The 24,997-nt window shown below is 39.1% G+C and overlaps 1 long non-coding RNA gene across 1 annotated transcript in view; it reads right to left on the bottom strand.

Annotated features, from left to right (window-relative positions):
• Positions 1 to 24,997, bottom strand: part of LOC137501234 (uncharacterized) — a 399,562-nt gene that overhangs the window by 229,524 nt on the left and 145,041 nt on the right. The window contains exon 2 of the long non-coding RNA XR_011018440.1: positions 6,620 to 6,643. This is a non-coding gene — a long non-coding RNA (uncharacterized lncRNA). The remainder of the gene's footprint in view (positions 1 to 6,619; positions 6,644 to 24,997) is intronic.

The following is a 24,997-nucleotide window of genomic DNA, read 5'->3' as shown; positions in this document are numbered from 1 at the left end:
GATCTATCATCACTAGACGCCGAGGTCTTAGGCTGTAATAGGTTAGAATGAAAACTAATTTTGTTATTAGGAACTTCGTCTAGCCTTCGTTCTCCCGCAATGCAGCGAGCGTAACATAAATTCTAGGGGCTCTGATGGTCGTACCCCTAATGCTTATGCAATGCACATAGCATAACCGTTGTGCAGGCAGCTGTTCAGTTGTGTGTACTTGTTATTCACTTCAGTAAGTTTGCATTCTATCCTAATACCGCCTAGAAATCCGAAGTCGAAACGTCACCAGTACTAAAAGAAAGTCCATACAATATTCTAGCAGTTGACCTTTTTGATTATCGCGGTTAAGAAGCAGCGGGTATGCTCTGCCTTAATTTGTCTGACAGTAATGCGAGTTTTCAGGGAATTCCTAACAAGACGGCTTGCAACTCCTTTCTCGCCCAACGCCTTATCGTACCAGTCAAACACAAAGAGCGTATCCAGCATTCGGGAGATAGTAGGTTCGAACCCCACTGTCGGCAGCCCTGAAAATGGTTTTCCTTGGGTTCCCATTTTCACACCAGGCAAATTCTGGGGCTGTACCTTAATTAAGTTCACGGCCGCTTCCTTCCCACTCCTAGCCCTTTCCTGTCCCATCGTAGCCATAAGACCTATCTGTGTCGGTGCGATGTAAAGCAACTAGCAAAAAAATAAAAAAATAAAAATAAAACACAAAGAGCTGCGACCTTCACTGCCGTTATAGCTAAACTTTATGGAAGGTTAAAAAATCATAGTAGGCCTAATCAGCATCAAGTTATAGTAGTGGTGAGTTTCGGTAGTGACAATTTACCGTACACAATGCCAGCTGTACACAAGAGGTTTTCTTACAACATAGAAATTAAATAAAAAATTATGGAATACGCAAAATTACGTGGTAATAAGGCATCAGAAAGAAAATTGGGATCTCCACCAAATGAGAAAATGATATGCGAATGGCGAAAATAATAAAATCATTTCTTGAACCTGGAAAAAATTAGCACTCTTTTACAAGGCATCCTGAAAATATTGATCGAATCATTTGATTATTTTTATAGTTGTTGGTATAGCTTCAAGAGCACCTATTATATTATTTATAAAAAAAATTGGAAAATACAGTGAAATTTTATTTTTTCCTTCGATTTTCATCAAAATATCAGGATGCGTCATATAGTCCGAAAAATACGATAATCGTTATCAATTTGAGCTTCATTGAAAGACATATTTACGATCAGTTTATTTTCCCAAAGGGAAATTTAACGCCATTTTCTCACCTAAATGTCTCGTTTTGATTTCTTCTCCTTGGATTGCGATTCCCTTTTCGAAATTCCTATTTAATTTCCTTTGCTGCTGCCTGTTCTGTATAAACATCGAAAAGGAAGTTTGGGGGGGGGGGGACTGCAACCTCGCCTCACTCCTTTCTGGATTGCTGCTTCTTTTTCAAAGTCCTCGATTCGTATCACTGCAGACTGATTTTTATACAGATTTTAGATAATTCTTCGTTCTCTGTATCTGTTCCCGATCATCTTCAATATCTCAATTAGCTTGGTCCAGTCAACACTATCGAATGCTTTTTCTAGATCTACGAACTCCATGTATAGGGGTTTGTCCTTCTTAATTCGATCCTCTTAGATCAGACTTATTATTATTATTATTATTATTATTATTATTATTATTATTATTATTATTATTATTATATGCGAATAAGCCCATTAAGGCTAAAAATGTGTGTGTGCTTTGCCTCTGTGCCCATATTTCTTTCATTCTTTTACTGTGGGCTTCCTTTGTGTTTTCAGACCAGGTCGTTCCAGTCATCTGTGTTCTTTTCTCTTGGTCAAGTTGCCTTTTGTGAATTTTAGATCTGAAGATTATCCTGTTTTTTTGACATCTGCTGCTGGTGTAATTCCTGCCCGATTCAAATCGGTTATGATTTCACCAATCCATTTGATTGTGTCTGATTTAGCTTTTACTCCTGTTTTCTTAAAATTCGACTGTTTGATTTGTAAGTCTGTCTGGATGTATTCTTTCGATATGTACATAGAATTTTATCCTGCGTTTTCTATCATTGTGAATATGTGTGTATTGTTTGATTTCCTGCCTGCCTCTAAGTAGGTATTGTCCGTTGGTGAGTTTAGGGCCTTGAATTTTTCTTATGATTTTGCGTTACTTTTCCTCAATGTTTTCAATGTGTGCTTTCCTGTTATTATTCTTATTACATTTATTATTGTTATGTGTAAATACAAATTAATTACAAATGAATGACCGGATTAATTAGGTAATCTATACCCTACACATGATAATGAAACTCTGCAACAGAACAGTGATCTGGGAGCGTGATATCATAGCAGTGGACCTCTCAGAGGCATCGTATGTAATTCCCTAAGTACTCAAGTAAGTTCCTTGTCACATCCAGGAGCTCGTCTTGCTCCATTTATTAATGCATGCAGGATATGAGAGCGGGTAATGGGGTCAGGATGAGAAGACTCTCCATAATTAACAAACGTTTGACGCAGTATTCAGAAGAAACTCGGCATAACTTTAGAGAGTTAGTGTCCAGTTTCTCAACTCCACTTTATCATCTGGTCTCTTGTAAGAAAGTTAAATTACCAATTGAATTACAGTCCTTAGCCAGCCTCATGATGTAGGAGTAACACGTCATGCTCTTACCTGAATATCCTGGGTTTGATTCCAGGTCAGTTCAAAGTATTTGATTCAGATCTGAGGGTTACAATCATTTGTTTAATATCACAGACAAGGGACCTGGTCATGAAATGCAAGCATAAAGGTTTAGGATATCGTTACGCTGACCAAGTGTCACTCCAATATCTACAGGCAATTTGGTTTTGCAGAAGGTATTTTCGCACGCCAAGGACGTAATGGGCTGTTTCACCACGGTTTCTTTCCTTACAATGTTTAATATCATATTTTATTCCATACTTGGTTATCCATTGTTGACGGGTTAGGTTTGGTACCATTGCAGCGGTACTGCCATGTACCGAGAACGAGTGGCAGGAAATTAGACAGGTGGTGGTGATTATTGTTTTAAGAGGAAGTACAACTGGGCAACCATCCATTATGTAACACTAATCAGAGAGAAAATATGGGAAGGGATCCATCACTTCGAAAAATGAAGGTATCGGCCAAAGAAAGACAAGGGCCACGAAGGGCGTGAAAATGAAAGGCTTCCTATTCTTCCATATGTAATAACGTCGGGGGGGAATAGGTTAGGATATGGCCAAGGGAATTCGGATAGGATAGATGAAAGTGAGGAACCTGGCACAAGTAAGTTGAAGCAATGCCAGGAATCTGCTAAGGGCCCCATCGTCCTCAACCGACGCTCCCAAGTTAAGATCCCTGGGCCCCTTTTAGTCGCCTCTTACGACCAGCAGGGGATACCGTGGGTGTTATTCTACCCCACCCACCCACAGTGAGGAAGAAATTAGCCAGAACGCACAGTGATGTAATGTTAATGCTGATTAGTTTTAGAAGCTTAGGACATTGTAGGGCATCACACTGTTTTCTAGCGGGTTGGCGATGTTAGAGTATCCGAGACGCAGGGAATCTTTTGTTCCCCGATCTTTTTATGATCTATTTTCTCGCTCGTTCTTCTAGTTACCTCGTTACCGCGATAGTCATGGATAGGCATCAATAAAACTCTAAATCCGTGATGTCTCCTTTATCATAGGTCGTAGGGTAACAATATATGTGAGAAATAAAATATCGGAAAGCGTATTTTCAGTAATCTTAAACCTGTAGTGGTCGCACAAAATTCTGTCATAGAAGATCGTGTGGTGTCTGAGAGACGCCATTTCGTTTCTGAGGAAATTATGCTAACCCAAGTTTCGAACAAGGATTTACATTACTCCAAGGACATTTTTAATGGATGAATATAAGTGACTTTATTTAATTTATTTATATAAAATCAAATAAAGATGGATATTAGGTAATCAAATAAGGATTTAAATTCATTTAATAATATTAAAATGGATGAATATAAATTATTTAATCTAATTTCTAAGTTCTACATCCGTCTTATCGCTAGCCCAAATATCTTTTGTATATGCGTGGTTATCATTCCTTGCAGCATTGAAGTACGGTATGCAAATTAGGGTCTTTATTTCACATATATCGGTGGTTCAAGCATCCCTTTTTCTGCTGTAGTTGGTTTGAACCTCTTCAATTATTTCGCGAACAATATTCTAGCCCAGATTATTCTCCGAATGTTACTGCCAGAGCGACGACCCAATAATCGCTAAGATTTAGTGCTATAGCCAATAAAGAAATAACAGCTGAATACACCTCCTTAGGATACGAAGTGATGTAAGCCGAGTGCAGTCACACTTCACTCTTTATTCAATTCTCTTCAAATACGCTGTCTGCTCAAACTCTACTCTGCACTCCATTGATATTCTAGGCTACGGGACTGGCACTTTACATTATTACGACGTATTCTCAAAGATGCAACTATCATTTTTATAACATCCGCATACTAAATTATTCATCATAATGCTCAGTGCTTCTTGCATTTTACTTTGTTATAATATGTTAAGTGTAATCCACGATGCAAGAATGAACGTGGTATAAACTGGTCGAAGCACATTCTAAAGTATTTTATTAGTTCAGCTCACAAATAAAATTCTCATTTACAACGCAAAAACTAAAATAAGATATATTTGTTGTAATTTGCGAGGTCAAAATGTGTACTGTAACAAGGGTGTGCTATAACTGTCACTCTGTCTTCGTGTTAGATCGTCAGCTCGAGAGGCTAGTTAAATCATTTAACAGCACCAATAGAAGTCATGTGTTTACAAGGAAATAGCAGAAAACAATGGCGGTGCCGAAATGAGGCCTACTGAGCAAGTTGAAGAGAGAGGTTGTTTGCCGTTGCGTTCCTCACTGGACCAGAAACTGCTGTTGCAGCACGATTTGTAATATGAGTATCACCTTTCGCAACCTCGAGACACATTACTCATGTCATTACACAGCACCACCCACACCCCAACAGGTTCCGCACTGTTACAGCCATGAATGAGACTGGGACTTAGGCTGAAGCTACATTTTGTTCTGGAACAGATTCTAAGTACTGCAACCATCAAGAAGTGTGAGAAAGGTCGGTATATCTATAGTGATTATCTCCCGCGGCCATACGTAACATCTGCCGTCACTCTTTTCTCTGCTACAGTATCCCCTGCCATTTGCTTCCAAGCAGAAGAGTACTAACTGCTATTATTACAAACACTTCCATTTAAACCAGCCATGTGTAGGATTGACTCGCTAGAACAACCCGCGAGCAGCTGATTGCCGGTGCGCCACGTAAACTTAACTTATCCTTACTTCAAATAACTCGTATGTATGGAAATTTCAGGTCCTCTCAATAATTATATTTACGAACCATCTAGAGGTGTGCTAATAATGCGTAATATAATGACACCGCCGTAGTTAATGCGTATTCAGTTTTGGGCCATGTTGGTAGGCTGATATGGTTAGGAATAAAATATACATAAACTCTGAATTATATCAATATAATTCCGACCTCTTGGTTGATAATTTCCTCCTTCAGCCGCTTTATTAGTGCTAGACGATCTTCATCTTTATATTGATGGTAATCCTTACTATGATAAACGATATATAACATGCATCATGTCATTCTAGGTTGAATTTCTTCAATTGGTTCAAGGTTTTTGACAAAAATATTTTTCCAACCCTTGAGCGTATATAAGTAAAGACAATGCTTTCCATTCACGTTGAAACGACAACTAAGCCTGGAGTCTCCGCATTGAACCTTCCGCAGTAGTCTCCGTTATGTTAACTGAGACAAACTATAAATGCACACTACATTGCACGAGAGCACAGCGGACTGTGCCAGTGAAATGTGCCCACTACTCGTGTAGCAGCTCGCTGGAAGTTTACCAGCATCTGCATATCTCTGCTTTAAACTATGATATACAGCATGACCCGAAAGTCCGTTAACATTTGGCGAGGCAATACTTCACGGAATATTGGAGGTAGAGAGGTAATAAGTGACACACATGATTTTCATGCCATGGGGTTTTATTGACACCAAAATTAAGTAAATAAAGCTTCATTAACAGTGCCTTTTCTGGTAACGTCAACATGCACGATTGCATGTGCACCTTACGCTCTCTCTCGCGACAGCTCCTTTTATACCGTACACGGGTCTCATGCGGCATCACTGACGTGTTGCTGTCCAGCGCCACCTGTTGGCCTGTTTGTGAACTCGTTGTTGGTGTCAATAAAACTCCATGTCATGTCAAGTATGTGCGGCCATTTGTAAGTGACGTGTTGCTGTCCAGCGCTATCTGTTAGTCATCTTGTGTACTCTATTTGGTGTCAATAAACCCCCATGCTATGCCAATCATGCACCTCCAATATTCCATGAAGTATTACCTCAACAAGTGGTAATGGAATTTTGGGTCATCCTGTATGTCAATTGTAAGAAAAGACGAGCTGGGGATGCAGGCATGTTGTACATGAAGAATTTATGGAAACAAAAAATAATATCACTATCAAATACGTTGCAAATACTTTGATTTCTGAAAAGAAAGAAGAAATGTTAATGGTAATATCCTACTAATATCTGTGAACGGCTTACCTTGTCGAAGAGCTGCCTCCATCTCTGTAACAAAATAGAAGAAGAAAATTAGTTCTGATATGCTTTTCCATAACGCCAACTGTAATCCACTAAACATAAAGAGTGTAAGAAAATATTGAGAACACTCCCACCACTATCCGTGGTGGTTCGAGGGTCAGCCAACAGTAAGCGCTTTGAGCGACATTTTCGATTGGCAAACACATGTTTTCATCCCCCGGTAATAAGTTAATACACGATACGGGGACTCTAATATAAACTAAGACCGTCGAAGCTGCGTTTTTACTCTCCAAGGCGTAATCTAGCGCATAGTTCTTGACCTTGCAAGTAGCCTGCACGTGTTCGACCTGGCAAGCATCAGTCGCCAGTCTGAATAGCAGCTGTTAACATGTTGAGGCAGTTATCATTGCAAAACCGTATTTTCGTCTGTAAAATTTCTGGTTTCGCCTCAATGGTCGTGGATCAGTCATACCTCTCAATATTGGTGTGCAGAAAATCCTAGCAGTTACCTGTATATTTTTCATGTTTCAAAACAGTCTAATAACCTAATATCTAAACTATTCTAATATTATATTTACAGCGAGGAAGAAACCATATTTCATACCTAATCTAATGTAATCTTTACAAGAAAGGGTAAAATAAAAAATGAAAACGTAATTTCATATCGAAACTATTTTCTTTTAGTTCTAACACTTATAATTATATTTATGGGATATGACTTAATGTAGAAAGTTTGAAGTACATGTTATCTTTCAAATCAGTATTACATGTTATTTAAAGAATTTCCACGGAGATAGTGAATTGTTGTAGAAACAAGTCTAGAGCTACACAGAAGTCTAAGGAATTACCCTTCTGACTGCACTGTTGTAGACAATGCATAGCCTGTAAAGTGGGGGATTTTTGTTCTGACTTTGCTATCCTGAAATGTGATATTTATCCTTGCTTAAATCGGGGCACGTTACAACTCAAGATGCATAAATGTTCAGGGTTGTCAATAATAGAATTTACAGTTATGAGCAGAAACTGCATGTCATCCTTTTGTCTCCTCAGTTCCAAGAGGTCTATCTCAAGATTTACGAGAAGTTCGTTGTATGCTATTGTAGATAAATACCGGAAATTTTGAAATGTAAGTATTTAAAATATCTATTTTGGATTTTTTAAATCTGTGTAATATATGAACCCCAACACCATTTATACCACCGTGAGAATTTAATCTCACTGCATTCTCGGTTTAAATTCTCCTGAGCTGTCCTCATAACACTGAATGAAGCCCCATTCTGCACCTCATCCGACAGGACATCTAAGTTTCAAAGTAGAACCCGATTACAGCAAATTCTCAGACACGCTGAACACAAGACATGGGCACTAGTCTTTCAAATAGAAATAATGCAATCGTTGGCACATGATTCATTTAGAATCTCATTGTGAGGTTTGAATGAACAGCCAGATATTTAAATACGGAAAATAAGGGTAGTGGGGTGGAACTGATCGCCAGTTTTGTTTTGACTGTTTTTTCAGTTAACCGATATTCGACAGATACATCTTAATTCTCTGAATCATAAAGTTCGTATTATCTTCATTAATCCAGGATCGTAGAAGCATGTTCACGACTCGGGTAGCTTAGTGGACTGTTCACTGTTTTAAGGAACGTTACTTTTGATGTTTTATTACCAAATAACTCCATATACACACCTCTCATATTTCATAGGAAAAAGAATGAAATAGAAAACGCACACACTAAGAAAAGTCACTGCTTGATTCAAACATGGATGATTTGCGTGGCGCCGTGTCAAAATTATTTATAATGGAATATTTCATTTAAAGTAAGTAATGTTTCAAAGTCATCAGAGAAGTAAAAGGGACCTTCAGGCGGAAGATAACTTTGGTAAACCTATTATAAATCATACTGACAGACCCAGAAAATTGGAAAATATATTTATTTTTTATTTATTTTATTCTTTTTATTGTCTTGTTTTATATCGCGGGACTCAGGCTATGAAGCCTGCTGTTCTGTCCGACCATACATACACCTACATGAAGAGTAAAATATACACTAAATTATCTACAGTTTAATATCTTAAGGTATCAATTAAATGTTTTAATTCACCTAATAACTTAGCTGTGATCTAATCCTCCTATGTTATAAGAAATTATTATTATTTATTAACCAGGTTTGACAGAGTTTCTTAAAGCGGACGTGGTTTGACACGCTCCTAATTTCAGCAAGTAGGGAATTCCAAATTCGGCTGGCGGCGACTATAAACGATCTACTGTAGCGAGTTGAGCGGGGAATGGGAATGCTTAGTACTGCGGTGGATGATGATCTGGTAGGAATACAAGAAGGTGATGTTAGGTAATGGAATTGTGTGGCAAGGTATTCAGGTTTGTTAAGGTTCAGTGTACGATGTAACAGGGAAAGAGTGTGTAAATTCGTCGCTCTCTTAAGCGTAGCCATGAAAGCCTACCAAATGCGGGAGAAATATGGCTAAACTTTGGTATATCTGAAATAAATCGAACGCATGCGTTATGTGCCTTTTGGAGCTTGATGGAAAGTAAGGCGTTCAGGTTACTGTAGACTACGTCACAGTAGTCGAATATTGGCATTACCATACTTTGGATAAGCAGTTTTATTACATTTTGGGGGAGTAAATCTCTGAGGTTTTTAAGGGAATGTAAGGAATAAAACATTCGCTGACATATACCTGTTACATGATCGTTCAAACTAAGGTTTTTATCCATTATCATCCCTAAGTTTTTAACTGTGTCTTTGAATTGTAACTGAGTGCCTCTTAATGTTACTGAGTGGGTATGGACGTCTGTAAGTCGTGCGTGGGTTTTTTGGGTAGCTAAAAGAATACACTGCGATTTTTGGGCATTGAATTTTAGTGCATGTTCATCGGTTCACCTACATATTCTTCCTAGGTCGTCATTAATATTATTTATTACAGGCCGTAAGTCACGAGGATTTTGGGCATTGAATTTTAGTGCATGGTCATCGGTCCACCTACATATTCTTCCTAGGTCGTCATTCATATAATTTATTGCAGTCGGTAAGTCACGAGGATGTGCATATGTATATATCTGTATGTCGTAGGCGTACACATGATATTGACAATGTTTAATTACTTGTCTTAGTCCTGAAATTAAGATCAAAAATAGGAGTGGCGCTAGCACTGACCCCTGTTGTATTCCAGTCTCTACAGATTGCCATGAAGAGAAATTTTCACCTGTAGATACACACTACCGGCGATCAGAGAGATAGGAATACATCCAGGATAGTGTGCTTTGTGAGAAATTAAGAGCACGTAATTTTGCCATTAGTATGTCCGTGTCAACGCAATCGAAGGCCTTACTAAGGTCTTGAAAAGTTAAAACAGTAATTTCTCCCTTATCCATAGCTACTCCTATGTTTTTGTAACTTTAAGCAGCGCAGTAGTTGTGCTATGATTGCTTCTAAAACCAGACTGGTATTTGTCAAGAAGCGTATTGTTATTTAAATACGCGGTTATTTGTCTGTGAACTATTTTCTCCAAAATTTTGGACACAAATGGTAAATTGCAAATGGATCGAAAGTCTTTGGGTTCCACGGGATTGTTGGTCTTGGGGAGTGGGCGAACAAATGCATATTTCCAAAGGGAAGGGAATATGCCGGTTATCAGTGAGGTATTAATGATGTGTGTTAGAGTTGGTAGGATTACGTCTAGAGTTATTAACAGTAACTGTGGAACAATCTCGTCACATCCTGTCGCAGTTGTCTTTACTGATCGTGCAATTTGTCTCACTTCTGCAGGAGTTACGAGGGAAAAATATAACTGTTCTCTTCCATTGTTAGTATTGCCATTGTGCAGAATTTTGTTAATCGTCTGTTCTTTTGTTGTCTCGTCAATGTTAACGGATCTTGTAGAAAGTATTGGTTTAAATCATCCAGTGATAGTTTAATGTCAGCAGTATGTCTTTTATTTCCACCTATGCCCATTTTTTAACGGTTTTCCAGATTGTTGTCGTGTTTCGGGTTAGCAAAATGTTCTGTGAGTGTCTTATTTCAGCATTCCTTACGGCCTGTGTGGTCCTGTTACGAAGGGTCTTGTACAGGTCAAAATCGTTTGGTATTTGGCTAGTTTTAAATTTTCTGAAAGCTTTGTCTCTCTCTGTCATTAAGTCTTGTATTTCCTGAGTCATCCATGGAGCCGCAGGGCGTGTTACGCGAGCAGTGCGCTTTGGCGCGTGTTTATTAAGAAGAGCTAGCAGTTGTGTGTTAAAAAACTCCACTTTATCATCTATACTATCTAAAATATGGACATTATGTCAAGGTATGTTTGCAGCGTCTTCTAATAGGGCTTCGTTATTTATACATTTAAGGTCTCGGAATGTAATTAATTTAGGTCTGTACTTGGGGCATTTAAGTGATAAGCTAAATAAATTAAGTCATGATTGGATAGTCCGCAAGCAGACATTTGCCCGTGGGTCAGTACCCTGTCAGGGATATTCGTCACAATTAAGTCCAGTAATGTATGTGACGTGGCTGTGTGATGTGTTGGGTTAAGTGGCATGATCGTCAAGTTACAAGATTTAAATATGTTGATTAGTTGTTTAGTCTCAGTCATTTTGTCATTAAGGATGTCAGTATTGAGGTCTCCTAGTAATAAAACATGATCATACCTGGGTAACAGGTCAAGTATGATGTCTTCAAGGTCGGTGATGTATCCAATCTTTGGTGGGCGATACACAACACTCAGTAAGCACTTTACACCTAAAGCCTCAGTTTCAATGAACATGAACTCAATTAAGTTCAAGCTCCAGCATTTGCTTGGTGTGAAGATTAGAAACCACGAAAATTATCTTCAGGGCTGCCGGCAGTGGGGTTCAAACCCACTGCCTTCCGAATGAAACCTCATAACTGCGCGTCCCTAACTGCACGGCCACTTGTTCGGTTAATAAGTAAATTGGCCAAAATTATGGAATGAAATATTCTACCCAACAGCTACTGATGTGGTACGATTGCCTTGTATGTATGTCCAGTTCTCAACCGAAGGCTGGTTGTATCCTCAACAGGTCCACCATTAGCTGTCATAGATGTCCTAGGCATCATTGAAGAGGCGTACTAGGGAAATGAGGAGTGAGGTAGTTTTCCATTGCTTTCTTCCCTGAGCCAGAATTTGCTTTTACATATCTATCCGCCAAGCCTACTGAAATGCATGCACCAAACGATCCTATAAACAACATTCTCACACCATTCATAATAAGGACTGGCTGCATAAGCACTGGCATTACTAGCATCGCTCATACCTCAGTGACTTTCATACCGACAAAGCCAAGGATAAGGCTGTGACAAATTAACGAAAGTAAAACAATTGCTCTAGGCCATACAAAAATAAATGAAGCACTTATTTATTTATATCCTGTCACAAGCATGGTTACATATACACCGGGCGGCTCACCAGTACCTTATTTTTTCGGAGGTAGGTGACCCAACTAACGCGTATATCATAGTAATCCGAAAAATATTAGTGTCTGCTCTTTTATGTCCTTAGTACAACCATACCGCTTATATAATGGTCACGAGTATGGTAGAAATCATTAGCGGCAATGTTATTTCTATTACTTAAACTATAATGCATGTGTAAAACGCTCACTGCTCCGAATAACACAATATTACATTTGGACAGGAAGTGTCTATAAAGACTAGAACGTGCTAGCACTGCACCGCAGCTCGCGGTAGCTAAGGTGGTTAAGTCACGCATCACTGCTACTGTATCAGCCAAGCTGTCTGATAGTAGGTTCGATTCACATGCTGGTACACTTTTTATCGATGAACGCCATTTACAGTGACTGCAATGTGGCCACATGTCATCCTGTTCCAAAGAATGAATTTTTATTTGGTCCTGAAAAAGGACCGTTTTTATCTGATGCAACGTAGCCAGGTGGGACTACGATATGATGGTCTGTAGGTAGAAAGCAGTGTACTCTCGATATTCAGTGTAACAAGTGTTCGAATTGTTGACAACCTCGGTTTATGCAGATTTCTGCGCGGTGTTTTAAAGACATTCTTGCACGTTGTAATACATCAGGTGTAACAGCATGGCATGCCTTGGTGATCAGTTGCTGAAGGTGACCAGGATCTTCAGGCTCCTGTGCATACACTACCTGCTTTAAGTGACCCCACAGTCAAGTGGCGTTAGATCGAATGATCTGTGGGGCCAGTGAACGGGTCCAGCCCTTCCTATCCATTTATTTTGATATGAAGCATGGGGATGGTTTCGTACGACTACTGATCCGTGAGGTGGACCCCATTCCTGTTGAGAAAACATTCGCAATTGCTCGCGTAGTGGCACGTTCTCCAGCAACTGTGGGAGAGGAGTTTGAAGAAAATGAAGGTAGCGTGTTCCCGTCAGATATCCGTCGAAGAAATATGGTCCAATGAGATAGCCACCCAAGATCCCACACCAGACAGTTATTCCCCACTGCACTTGAAATAGGCCGTCTTACCCAATGCGGATTCTCCGCGCTCCAATAGTGCATATTGTGCCGATTCACGACGCCATTGTTGTGAAATCATGACTCGTCTGAAAGCAGGACTCTGCACCTGCGTAATGACCATTGGCAAAATGTTATTCTAGCATCGAAATCACGTCAGTGAATCTGCTGGTGTAACTGCAGATGGTGTGGGTGAAATTTGTTTTATGCAGTATACGCATGATTGATGACCGGCTGATGTTAGTCTGTTGTACAAGTGTTCGAGTAGTAACATGAGGGTAATTATGGACAGCGTTCATAACAGCCTCTTCATTTGGACAAGACGTTATAGAAGCATCTCTAACGGAAGTTACCCTTCCAAGCGTCCCAGTTGACCGGACGGAATCTTCGTTTAAGTTTTTCGAAAGTATAGATAATCAGCACTCTTCTGTCAGGAAAACGCTCGTAATTGAAACGTTGCAACTGGATTGCATTCTAGCATGTTTCCCAATAAATGAGCAACATATCAGCGTACTCGTAACCGGAATACATCGTGAGTAAATTAATACATGCTGTGATGTGATCTGGTAAGTGTGCATAAACATTGTGTTACAAGTCGTCCATTTCATGACCGTATCGATTAGTATAATGAAGAAGTTAATTTAAACAACCACCTAATCGATACTTTATTTTTTTCCCTTCTCTCCAGATTATTGCACGAACTGTCAGACTGTGTCACGTCGATACTACACTAGATCGCGCTCAAAGACAGACCATCTGGACAGCGCAGAATACACATCTTTTCCAAATAAGAACGAGAGGCAAGATGTCCTGATCAGGTGACCGCCATTTTATAACAAAGGAGTCACCAACGAACTTTTACCAAACGGTCAACACAGCAATCTTTTCGTTATAACCTAAGAGTATTACTTGTGCGTAGTATCCTAATGTTTTCTCATCTTAGTTTTTTCTTTATACAGCTGAAGATGATCACTAAGTGGTCGAAACATGTTCTATAAGTGTTAATATATATTCAATTTTGCCTGAGGCAAAAAATAAAGTATCGATTATGTGGTTGTTTAAATTAACTTGATTAAATGTGTGTTCGTTAAAACAGAGCAATGTTTCTCGGTCAAAAAATGAAAATAGCATACATAAGGCTGGAACCGAACCACTGGTATTCAGACACCTTGTGTCACCGACCCTTAACCGACTCAGCCAGAAATACAACACAGAAGACTCACACTAAAGGAGTATTACATACATATGTCCTTTCGACATCCATGTTAAAGATTTCAATAATGCTTTAAAGTGTTCATTTAAATTGTTACCAATAAGAAGTACGTGGCATACATTTTAATTCGACCGTACTTTCTCCATAAATCAGCAAGAACTCAACGTACTCTTTATAGGAATACATCGTGAGGAAATGAATAAGTGTTGTGATGCGACCTCGTACATGTGGATTATTATATATGTGCGTTGAACTCGGGAGGTTGTGGATTCGAATCCCATGCTGGCCGTACTAAAAATGGTTTTCCTCGGTTTACCATTTTCACCACCAGAAAAATGCCGGGAGAGTACCTTAGTAAAATAACTAGGCCGATTTCCTTCCCAATCGTTCCTCCACCAATCCTTAAGGGAAAGACTCCAAATCAGAACGCATCACTTAAAACCAATAGGGAAAAATATTACTTTTGTATCCCTGCTAAAATGGAGAACCTCTGTCATATAAAAATAATTTCCCCATGCTGGATTCTAACCACTACGCTGCCAATACTCACACATCTTCAGCTCCAGCCCTTAATCGATTCGGCCACGTAGTCAACATGCATGATACGAGTACTTGCTAGTGATTTAGTACTTACGTATAGCCGTTCCACCTCGGAAGTTAATATCTGTGTCAAAGTCTTCATTGATGTTTTACAGCGTTCATTTAACTTCTTTACATTACAGAACACGTGATATAATCTATTAATTCGATCGTCTTACGGGTTTCTGTTTTATTTCAAGGCGCAATAAATGACATGTTTGCACAATTATTTTAATATTTAGCGCGGAATTGTGTAGAGTAGTTTTCCCTTTGCTAGGTCCATGGATCAATTTACAATGATATATACCATATGGAGAAATTTCATGTTATTTGGTGTTCATAAAACTAGATCATAAGAATCTTTATTTATACGCGTTATTTAGGTTGCCTATCTCGACAAAATAAGGGGCCGGTGAACCATCCGGTTTATATATTAAGATATGCAAAAATGTCTATAGAAAATAAATAAAAATAAACTGTGCACCAAAGGTTCATACTCTGGTGCACCAGAAATGAGCAGCGTCGAGTGTGTTCCTTGTCGCCTCAAGCAGCTCTTTCTCAGTACATGTAGCAGGACATTCTAGCAGATGGGCCGTAGTCTGCACTTCACCACAGCTACTCAGAACAGAACTCACCAAATATCCCCAATTGTGCACATTGGTCTTGCATTTAGTAACACTCGAATGCAGCCTATTTAGAAATCTCCAAGTCGTCCAGTGCTCGATACGTCCAGCTGATAATTCTTCACGAAGGTGTTTTCCGTCGTTCAAGATGCTCAACCCTAGCTCGCCACAAAGTGAATTTTGCTTGCTGTTGAGTTCCTTCACGTTTCTGTGTGGTCTTCAAGAAACTTTTGCGTGATTTTGACCGTAATGGTGCTGGTTGGAGTCCACAAAGTGGATGAGCTTCTGATTTTTGTGTTGTGGTCTTCTCCTTACGAACTGCTACCTCACCTCGGATATCAGGCGGTGCAATGCCAGCAAGACAGTGCATTTTTTCTCGTGGTGGAGGTCTTAGACAAGCTGTGATTATGTGACACATTTCATAGATTGCCACGTCTACTTCTTTGAATGGCAAGATCTGTACCATACTGGGCAAGCCTACTCTGCTGTCGAGTAACATGATGCTAGTGCTGAGGTTCTCACTGCGTCTGGCTGTGCTTCCGAGGGTGTTCCAGTCAGCTTCCGTACCACATTATTCCTGGCAGACACTTCGTTCTTGGTGTTCCGACAATATTTTTAAGTTAATTTCCCCCGTCAGCTTGTCATTTGTGAACATGTTACTTCCTCGCCTGCGTTTTAAGCAAGCAAGCAAGCTCATGGGGAGACATGCACAAAAATTCACTTATTTTCTAAATTCTCCATAATTTGGACATTATTTGAGTAAAGGTAGAATAATGATTTTTACACACTGATATAAAATGCATTGTCCTTAGCTATAAACATTAATCAGTTGATTCAGATAAAATATTTTTGAAAAAATAAAAGATATTTTCAAATTTTAATTTGAGACATATTAAATGCACCTTTTTTCAGCAACGCCGAGGTTCTGGACCTTGTAATTCTTTAAAGTGATTTACGCAAACTTGTTTACTTAATGCCTGCAGGCGTTTTTAGTTTTATGCCTATCTTGATTTAAAAAACAAATATTTAAATTTTAAAACTAATATATATATAAAACTATAAAGTTCAGATAATGGCATATTTTGTAACTTCCGTGCAGGAAAATGTGTGAAAGCATTTAGCCTGTCTATCTCTCAAGTTTCAGAAATACTTAGTGGTTCCAGAGAAAAAGGTACTATTGTGGATTAGTGTATGTTTGGGGAAGTATTCATAGAAATTTATTTCCTCTGATCGTCTCACCACGAATTATCATCCTATATTAATTCTCTTACTTTAGAATGATCCCTTATATATGCGAGGTATTGGATTAAACCACTCTCCCATGAAAGGCGTGTGCTGCCGGTTTAATACCGATCTAAATACCGCAGTTATTTTCCAGAGTGGTGAGAAGTTCCCGGTGTGGTTTATCGATACGTGTTCATGAAGAGGTAATCGCGTGCTGAAATTGGTTTGTTCGTCAGCGGCATCCATTAAGGTCGCCAATGTAATTTCCTGGAGTGTGACACCTTTTATGGGTGAGCTCGTCCGTTCGCTTTAAACTAATTGTCGTCGGGTTATAAAGTGCAACATCAACCACAAGTTAGACTACTAGAATATGGATGTTTCCAATATCAATTATCCCAATAATTCTCATCAACAGGAGCTCAGTACTGGAAATTAATTGCAGGGCAGCTACATAGTGCGGTATATATGAGGGCAGTCCAAATTTGAGCCTTGCCACTTCACTATGACACATGTGATCATCAGGCGTAGAGGTTTCTGAAGGGTAAGGGTGGATTTTCAGAATTATTTCCCCCCAAAATTGGGTGTAAGTCTCTGAAGGGTGCAATTAATTATTTATCATGTAAAGAACATTTTGTAATTCGAAAGTTAATGGATAAAAGGGATGGTACAAAACGAGACCACAAAGCCAGTTGCAAATAGAAGATTGTGTCTGTCTGTTAGCTCATCAGCCCAGAGGCTGGTTGGATCCTCAAATAGCACCACCAAAGGCTATGCAGTTATAGGGAAACTGCAAAATCCAATGGCAGAGCCCAAATGAGGCGTACTAGGCAAGATGAGGAGTGAGGTAGTTTGCCATTGCTTTCCTCACTGGACCAGAAGGTGCCACTGCAGCACGACCGATCCTACGAGCAACACCTTTCATAACACTCAGACACTAGTTGTGCCCCAACAGACAATTAAATCACTGTGACTTCCTGACCGAACGATAGATGGTATGGGCGTCTAGCATGAGGATGTATGTATAGTCGCTCAAAAAAGAAAAAAGAATTAGGATCTGGTATTGTATGTTCCTCGCATTTTATATTCTAAGATAATTTTGGAGAGAAAATATTTATTCACAATTGTAATTCTAGACGAGAACGAAATGGACTGAAATAAAGATCCACAGTTCTAGCTCTTCAGGCAATCAGCTCACTGTTGAAAACATGCTAGGGATGTGAGCTACGGATTTTAGATAAAATACAATAAAGTATGATAATATACTTTTATTTATTCCTAAGAATACAATCATTTTCTTAAACATCGTTATCCGATCGATTAGATTAGATCGATTCTCCACCACTACGAGCCCTAATGTGAGTCAAAGCTTTTAAGATCTTGTAACTGTATTCGGTGTGGACATTAAAAAATATATAAATGCCTGAGATTATTGAACCAAGTAACACATTACAGAAAGGAATATGTAAATAAGTTAATTTGGGTAGGATTTAATAATAAGAAAACGAGTAAAGAAAAAAGCGATTTTAGGCTGATTTCCCGGAACTCCATTTAGGTCTGAAGTGATTTTCGAATTTTTCAGTTCGATAGAGCTAACGAGGACTCGTAATTTGAGATATTTCTGGGACATTTAGCCTTCACCTTTGGGCGCAATTGAGGAAATTGCTTGCTTTTATGTTTTTGTTGTATGAGGACCCCTACTTTGTCTGCTAACACATGTTTTCAATATTAAAACGAATCTGGATGTACTAAGTAAAAAGAAAATGGAAGAAGGAAGAAGGAAAATCAAATTTACAGGGCATACCATTAGACAAATAATACGTTCATCACTAATATATTTGAAGGCAAAAGTGCCAGGAAAAATACATGGAATAGACTAAGAAAAGAACGGGATTGAGAAGTTACATGATGATGAAAAAAGCTGCGCAAGATACAGACGGATGGTCATATCAACAAGGCACTGTCTTTTGAACATGAATGGAATGAAGATAGTCGTACTGTATTCCGAACTGATATTAACTAATTATGTAGTAAAAATTGTTAGAATTTCCAAAGTAATAATAATATTAGGTTTTATTTTTACAATATATTTTACGTCACACCGACACAAAGAGGTCTTACGGCGATAATGGGATAGGAAATGATTAGGAACGAGAAGGAAGGAGCCATGGCCTCAACTAAGGTACATCCCCAGCATTTGCCTGATGTGAAAATGGAAAACCACGGAAAACTTCAGGGCTGCCAACAGTAGAATTCAAACCCACTATCTCCCAAATCCAAGCTCGCAGAAAATCGATGCTTACAGCATGGCCACTTGCTCGGTTATTAACGAACTAACATTAGTTATAAATACTTACGATATTAATAGACACTCATAATTATGGACATCTGTGCTTACACGATCCCTACCCTCTTAGACATAAATAGTCAGAAGCAAGTCGATCTTTCTGGCAATAGAGGTGGATGCATATCCGAAAACCGATAAAAAAATAACGGAAAAACTCTCTCCTCAGCTTTCTATGTACATATATTTAAAGTTTTCGCCAGCGAGATCCAGATTGTAGGGGAAATATTAAGTATAAATAGTATAGTGCACCTTGTTACAAAATTTTCGCCCACTTCTTGTGGTAAATAATTTTGCGTGTTGATCTTACTGGATCACGCTTTATCTCGCTTCTCAATTAATAATATTGGTAATACTAATAATAATATCGGTTTTACGTTCCACGGACAATATTTACAGTTTCGGGGACGCTAAGGAGCTAGAATTTTACTCCATAGACGTTCCTTCAACTTCCGTTAAATTTACCATCACCAGGCAGACGTATATATGTATATTCAAATACCACCGGCCTGTGCTATGATTGAACCTGCCAACTAGGGCTCTCACAATTAATGATCTGGGATGTAAGAAAGCCCATTAGTATTTATTTCCTGGAATGAGGATCAGTAAGCCTAGACAAGCCATGTTTAAGTAGCTCACCGCGGTTCGCGAAAGGAGCATTCAATCTCGGCTTCCAAATGCACTTCCTATGCATGTCATTACATGCAAGACTATAAAGCAAGCATTGGAACCCCAGACAACGCCTGGTCAAAGCTGTATAGGCTACACGCTGAACGTACTGGCTGTAACGTGTTGAACGGGCGAGTATAATGCTATGGGGCTGGCAGACTAGCCGTTGATTTCCCCCGTCACCTTGTAATTTACGTACATGTTAATTCCTCGCCTGTGTTTCAAACAAGCAAGATTAAGGGGAGATGAGCACGAACATTCATTGATTTTCTAAATACTCATTAACTTCGACATTACTTGAGTTAGAATCATGAAACTTTTTACACTGATATAAAATACACCGACCGGCAAAATTAATGGATCACTTGAATTTTCAAAGGAAAGTGCATGTTGAATTTCAAAACATTTGTTTTATTATTTAGAATAATTATTTTCATGAAAAATTATCTAAGTAATGTTATTCGTCCATTATTGCTAGCCTTAGTTACTTAAATACCTTATGTTTATGAAAATAATCAGTGTAAATAATAAAACAGATTTTTCACAATTTAAAATGCTTTTTCCATTGGAAATTCAAGTAAAACACAAATTTTTTCGGTCACAGCACATTGTTATGAGCTATAAATATTAAGCAGTTAATTTAGATTAAACGTTTTTGAATAAAGATATTTTGAAATTTGAATTTAAGACATATTGATGCACCTTTTCCTCGGCAAAGATAAGGTCCTACACCTTGTAAATTTTTGGGTGATTTCTAAGAACTTTATGATTTAAGGCCTGCGGGCGTCTTTAATTTCATGCCTATTTCGATTTTAAATAATAAATGATTTTTCCAATTTGAAAACTTCAGAAAAATACACACACATATATATATAAGCAAGAAAAAAAACTTTCCGAGGTGATCGCCATGCTTAACCAACCGTAAATGAGGCTTCACAGCCTTCTTCAATACTCCTAAATGTGATACTGTTAACTGCTTGACAAAAGAGACGTAAAGATTTTACTGGAGATGAAAAGAAGCAATGCATGAAAAAGAGGGCATGACACCTGAGACGCATGTGTTAGGAATTTAGTGCAGTTAAGTACTGAATTCAACTTTATCCTTTTGGGACTGAATTCCCTGCATAATGGGCTATCAGTTTCAGCAGAAGTGAATGTGGCCTTAATGAGGGAACAGTCCCACATTTGCCTGGTGTAAAGATGGGAAACAACAGATAATCATCTTTAGGGCTGCGGACAGTTGGATTTGAACCCAGTATCTCCCGAACGCAAGCTCACAGCTGCGCGCCCCTAACCAATTATTTTTCAAACGTTGATATAGATATGTCAATGTCATAACTAGACGCCGGATTTTTAAGTTGTAATACGTTAGAATTTGGTTATTAGGAAGTGTCGAATAACCCTTTCCTCCGCGGTGTAGCGAAAGTAACATAAATGCAAGGGGTTCTGATGGGCCATACCCCTAATATCTACACAGAACTCGTAACACAAATGTTGTGCGGGCAGTTGTGTATACTTGTTACTCGCTTCAGTAAGTTTGCATACTACGAGTATTGACCACTAAAGTTCTTCTCGTTCAGGTCTTCAGTGATATATTTCCCTCTCCTTCATTTACCATTGACCTACAATTGCATCACCGTCTTTCCCACAAAATCGTCCTTTTATCCTTTGATATGTCCAAACCATCGCAATAGTGCCTGTTGAATTCTCCCCACGATTTATGCCACTTTTACTATCACTCTGAAGTATTCGTTTCGGACACGTTCCAATTTAGTTACTCCACATATTCATCTCAACACCATCATTTCTGCCACTCTAACATTGCCGATTTGTCCTGTATCATACATTCCTGACTTCACCAATGCCTTGTATAGTTTTCCTTTAAGCTTGACGGCCACTCTTCAATCACAAAATACCCCTGCTGTCTCGTTTCTTCCAGTCTAGCTGAATTTTGCTAGTGATTTCCAATTCTACATTTCTAATTTCTTCCAAGACTGATCCCACTTATTTGAAGTGGCTCACTGTATAGATGCCTTTACCGTTCAGTTTCTTGGTTTCTCCGTCATCTTGTTCTCCGACAGGAATATATGTCCTCGCCCTGCTGATCTTTAACCCTCTCTCTTCCAGTGCTGAGGCCCACTTCTGCAGCATCCAACGAACTCCTGTCATAGTCTCTGACCGCAGTACCACGTCATCTGCATACATCATATAAAATACTGCCGTTTCCCTCAACTTCTGTATAATCACAACCATTCATAAATTAAACAGGAATGGACTCAAAGCAGATCCCTGGTGTAACCCGACTTTTACTTCGAAGCTCCCTATTTCTCCGATGCTACTACGGATGTACGATCTCACATGTCTATTTATCTCCTCAACGAATCTTCTTGTATGAACACAATTTCTTACAATTAGATCCCGGATATTTAGCCTGTAATAGGTTAGAATGCATACATACTAAAGCAAATAACAAACATAATCTACCCGGACAACATGTCTGCTTTGAGATTTGCATACACATTAGGGTCCCAAACAATTAGAATCCCTAAATGTGATGTTATTCTCGCTACACTGCAGACGAGCAGATGGACGACAGAAAGTTGCTTTGTATTCTGACCTATTACTGCAGAATATTTATAATGTTTTACTTTCCTGTAATATTTCATGCAGTTTTTCTGTAATTATTGTTTTCATTTACTTTCATTGTTATGCTCTTGAAAGCAGATGGGGGATATATCCCAATTGTAAGACATTTGCTAATAATGAGAGTAAGAAAAGACATGACATAGTTACAAAGTCAAGTGGAACAGTAAAATGACCGAGCTCGGTAGCCGCAGTCGCTTAAGCGCGGACAGTATACAGTATTCGGAAGATAGTGGGTTCGAGCCCTACTGTAGGCAGCCCTGAAGATGGTTTTCCGTGGTTTCCAATTTTAATGCCAGGCAAATGCTGGGGCTGTACGGTCGCTATGAGACCTGTGTCGGTGCGACGTAAAGTAACTTGCAAAAAAAAAGAATTAATGTAATGTAATGTAATGCCATACTTCAAGAAAATAAGTTACGTCGATAAGTAAATAGTACTGTAGCTAAAAGTACAAATGTTAAGACCTGACATTACAAGCTTACCAGCGTTAGACGATCTGTTCCTCATTCATTTCCCTATTTTTGTATCTGTCATTCTCTGTATCATTCCGTTTCTTTACTATATGCATAGTTTAGTTTCACCTATTACATTCGAACCACCATCACACTTTGCCACTAAGGAGGTGCCGATGGATATTACTCGTAGGAATGTTATTGCTCCAAGGTAATAGTGAAAGTACATACAGCTTCTCTAATGTCTTGTTAGAGCTCGTGTCTGTTGACAGATACAGACCAAAAAACGTTTAGAAAAAGTGCTAAAAATCAGCACCTGTTCCAATACATTGATTGGCAGGTTAGGAAACCGCTTGCTTGCAAGCGAGAGAAGTTCATGAATTTAAAGAATAAACATTTGTTCTAAGGTGAAGCAGCGCAGGAATATTTCCATAATTGACGTTGTAACTCAGCATGAGTTGACGTCGTATATAGAAGACAGAAATCCCAACGGTACACGCGTTGAAGGATGGTGAAGAAAGAAACACCGTCATATCACGATAGGCATAAATGACAGCACAATTCTCTACACATTTACTTCCACAGTGATTTATTTTTGGCTCTGTCCCTATATGCTTTAGTCAATGCCCATTTTCAGAATGTCCTACTGCACTGCATTTAGGCATCTTGTTCTCTGATGGCTAGAATAGCTTAGAGTCATTAATCGTCCATTTTAGCAATACGGCTCATTCATTACAGTTGTCTGTATTGAATAATATTAACGATGTACGAATATTGACATAGCCTATTTTCATAAGTTTGGTGTTGTTTCATATTGCACATTCTCCGGCCACTGGATTTAGTACAGCAGGGTTTTCAAAAACGATCTTCGTGATCGTTTTGCCACAAGTTTGTGCCCGGAGTTTGACAGTCAGTTCTCTCCCCAAGCGAGTTGCAAGGGGACAATCAGCTGAGGTTGGTACGACATGAGTAATAATGGTGTGTGAACTCCAGAAAGGCTTGGTGCAGGTCTTTCGAGTTGACGCCGTTTAGGTGACCTGCGCACCTATGAGGACTGCGCCCTACCTACGATGATTTCTAACGATGAAGACGACAGATGAAACCCAGAGCCCGACCCAGTAGACCAAACTAATGAAAGTTAAAATCTCCAACCCTGCCGGGAATAGAACCCGGGATTCTATGGAATAAATGTCAGTAAGTTAACCATTTAGCTATGCAACCGGACATTATTTCTATTAACCACTGACAACCGATTATTTCACTTAGAGACTCGCCATTGTATTTCATGATTTTTAGGTTGTGAACGTTGCAACCAATAACACTGGATGTACAATTTAGGTTCCTATCCTAAACTGAAGTGTAAATATCACGTTTGTTGGCATTTCTATGGGAACAGAATTCAACTTCAAATATCGAGAAGGGAAGTGCCTTCAACCCCCTTTGTTTTTAAACAGAATCGCTACAATTGCTCAACGCATCATAATTATCACATATCTCTGAGCCGCTGCATGTTTCGTCTACACCAGCGAGGAGAAATGGGAAAAAGTCTTTCCTCTTACTCAAAATAATTACAATTACCAGCATTTATTCCTTATCTTATAATCACCGTCATCAACATCATCATATAATCACCATTAACAAGAATGTTGGAAAAGGACTCTGTATATGATATGGATGACATAACAGCACAAGGAAGGATGAATTAACATGTGGTCCCTAGCAGGCATCATCCTAGAGAATAATAATTTCGTATGGGTACTGCTAGCAGACCCAGTGGTGTAGGGAAAGCGTGCCTGCATCTCACACTAAAGGCCTGGGTTCGATTCTCGGCCAGGTGATAGACTGGACCTGAGGGTTAGTTCGATGTCCACTGAGCCAACATCTTTACAATTGAGGAGCTATCTGACGGTGAGATAGCGGACCCGGTCTAGAAAGCCAAGAAAACGGCCAAGAAGCTTCGTCATGCTAACCACGCGACACCTCGTAATCTGGAGGCCTTCAGAATGAGCAGCGATCGCTTGGTAGGCCAAGGCTCTTCGGGGCTGTTGAGCCATGGGGTTCGAGTTTTGGGTTTAGTCTGGTAAAGCCCTTGTAAGGCAGACCTTCCGTGATGTGTGGTAGGCATCTGATATGTATCGGAAACTGAATGTTATTGTAGTGGAG

The sequence above is a fragment of the Anabrus simplex genome, chromosome 6, assembly GCF_040414725.1.
Source record: "Anabrus simplex isolate iqAnaSimp1 chromosome 6, ASM4041472v1, whole genome shotgun sequence".
NCBI classification, from domain to species: Eukaryota; Metazoa; Arthropoda; class Insecta; order Orthoptera; family Tettigoniidae; genus Anabrus; species Anabrus simplex.
The sequence above is the reverse complement of the archived record's forward strand: the minus strand, read 5'-3'. Positions and strand labels throughout refer to the sequence as shown.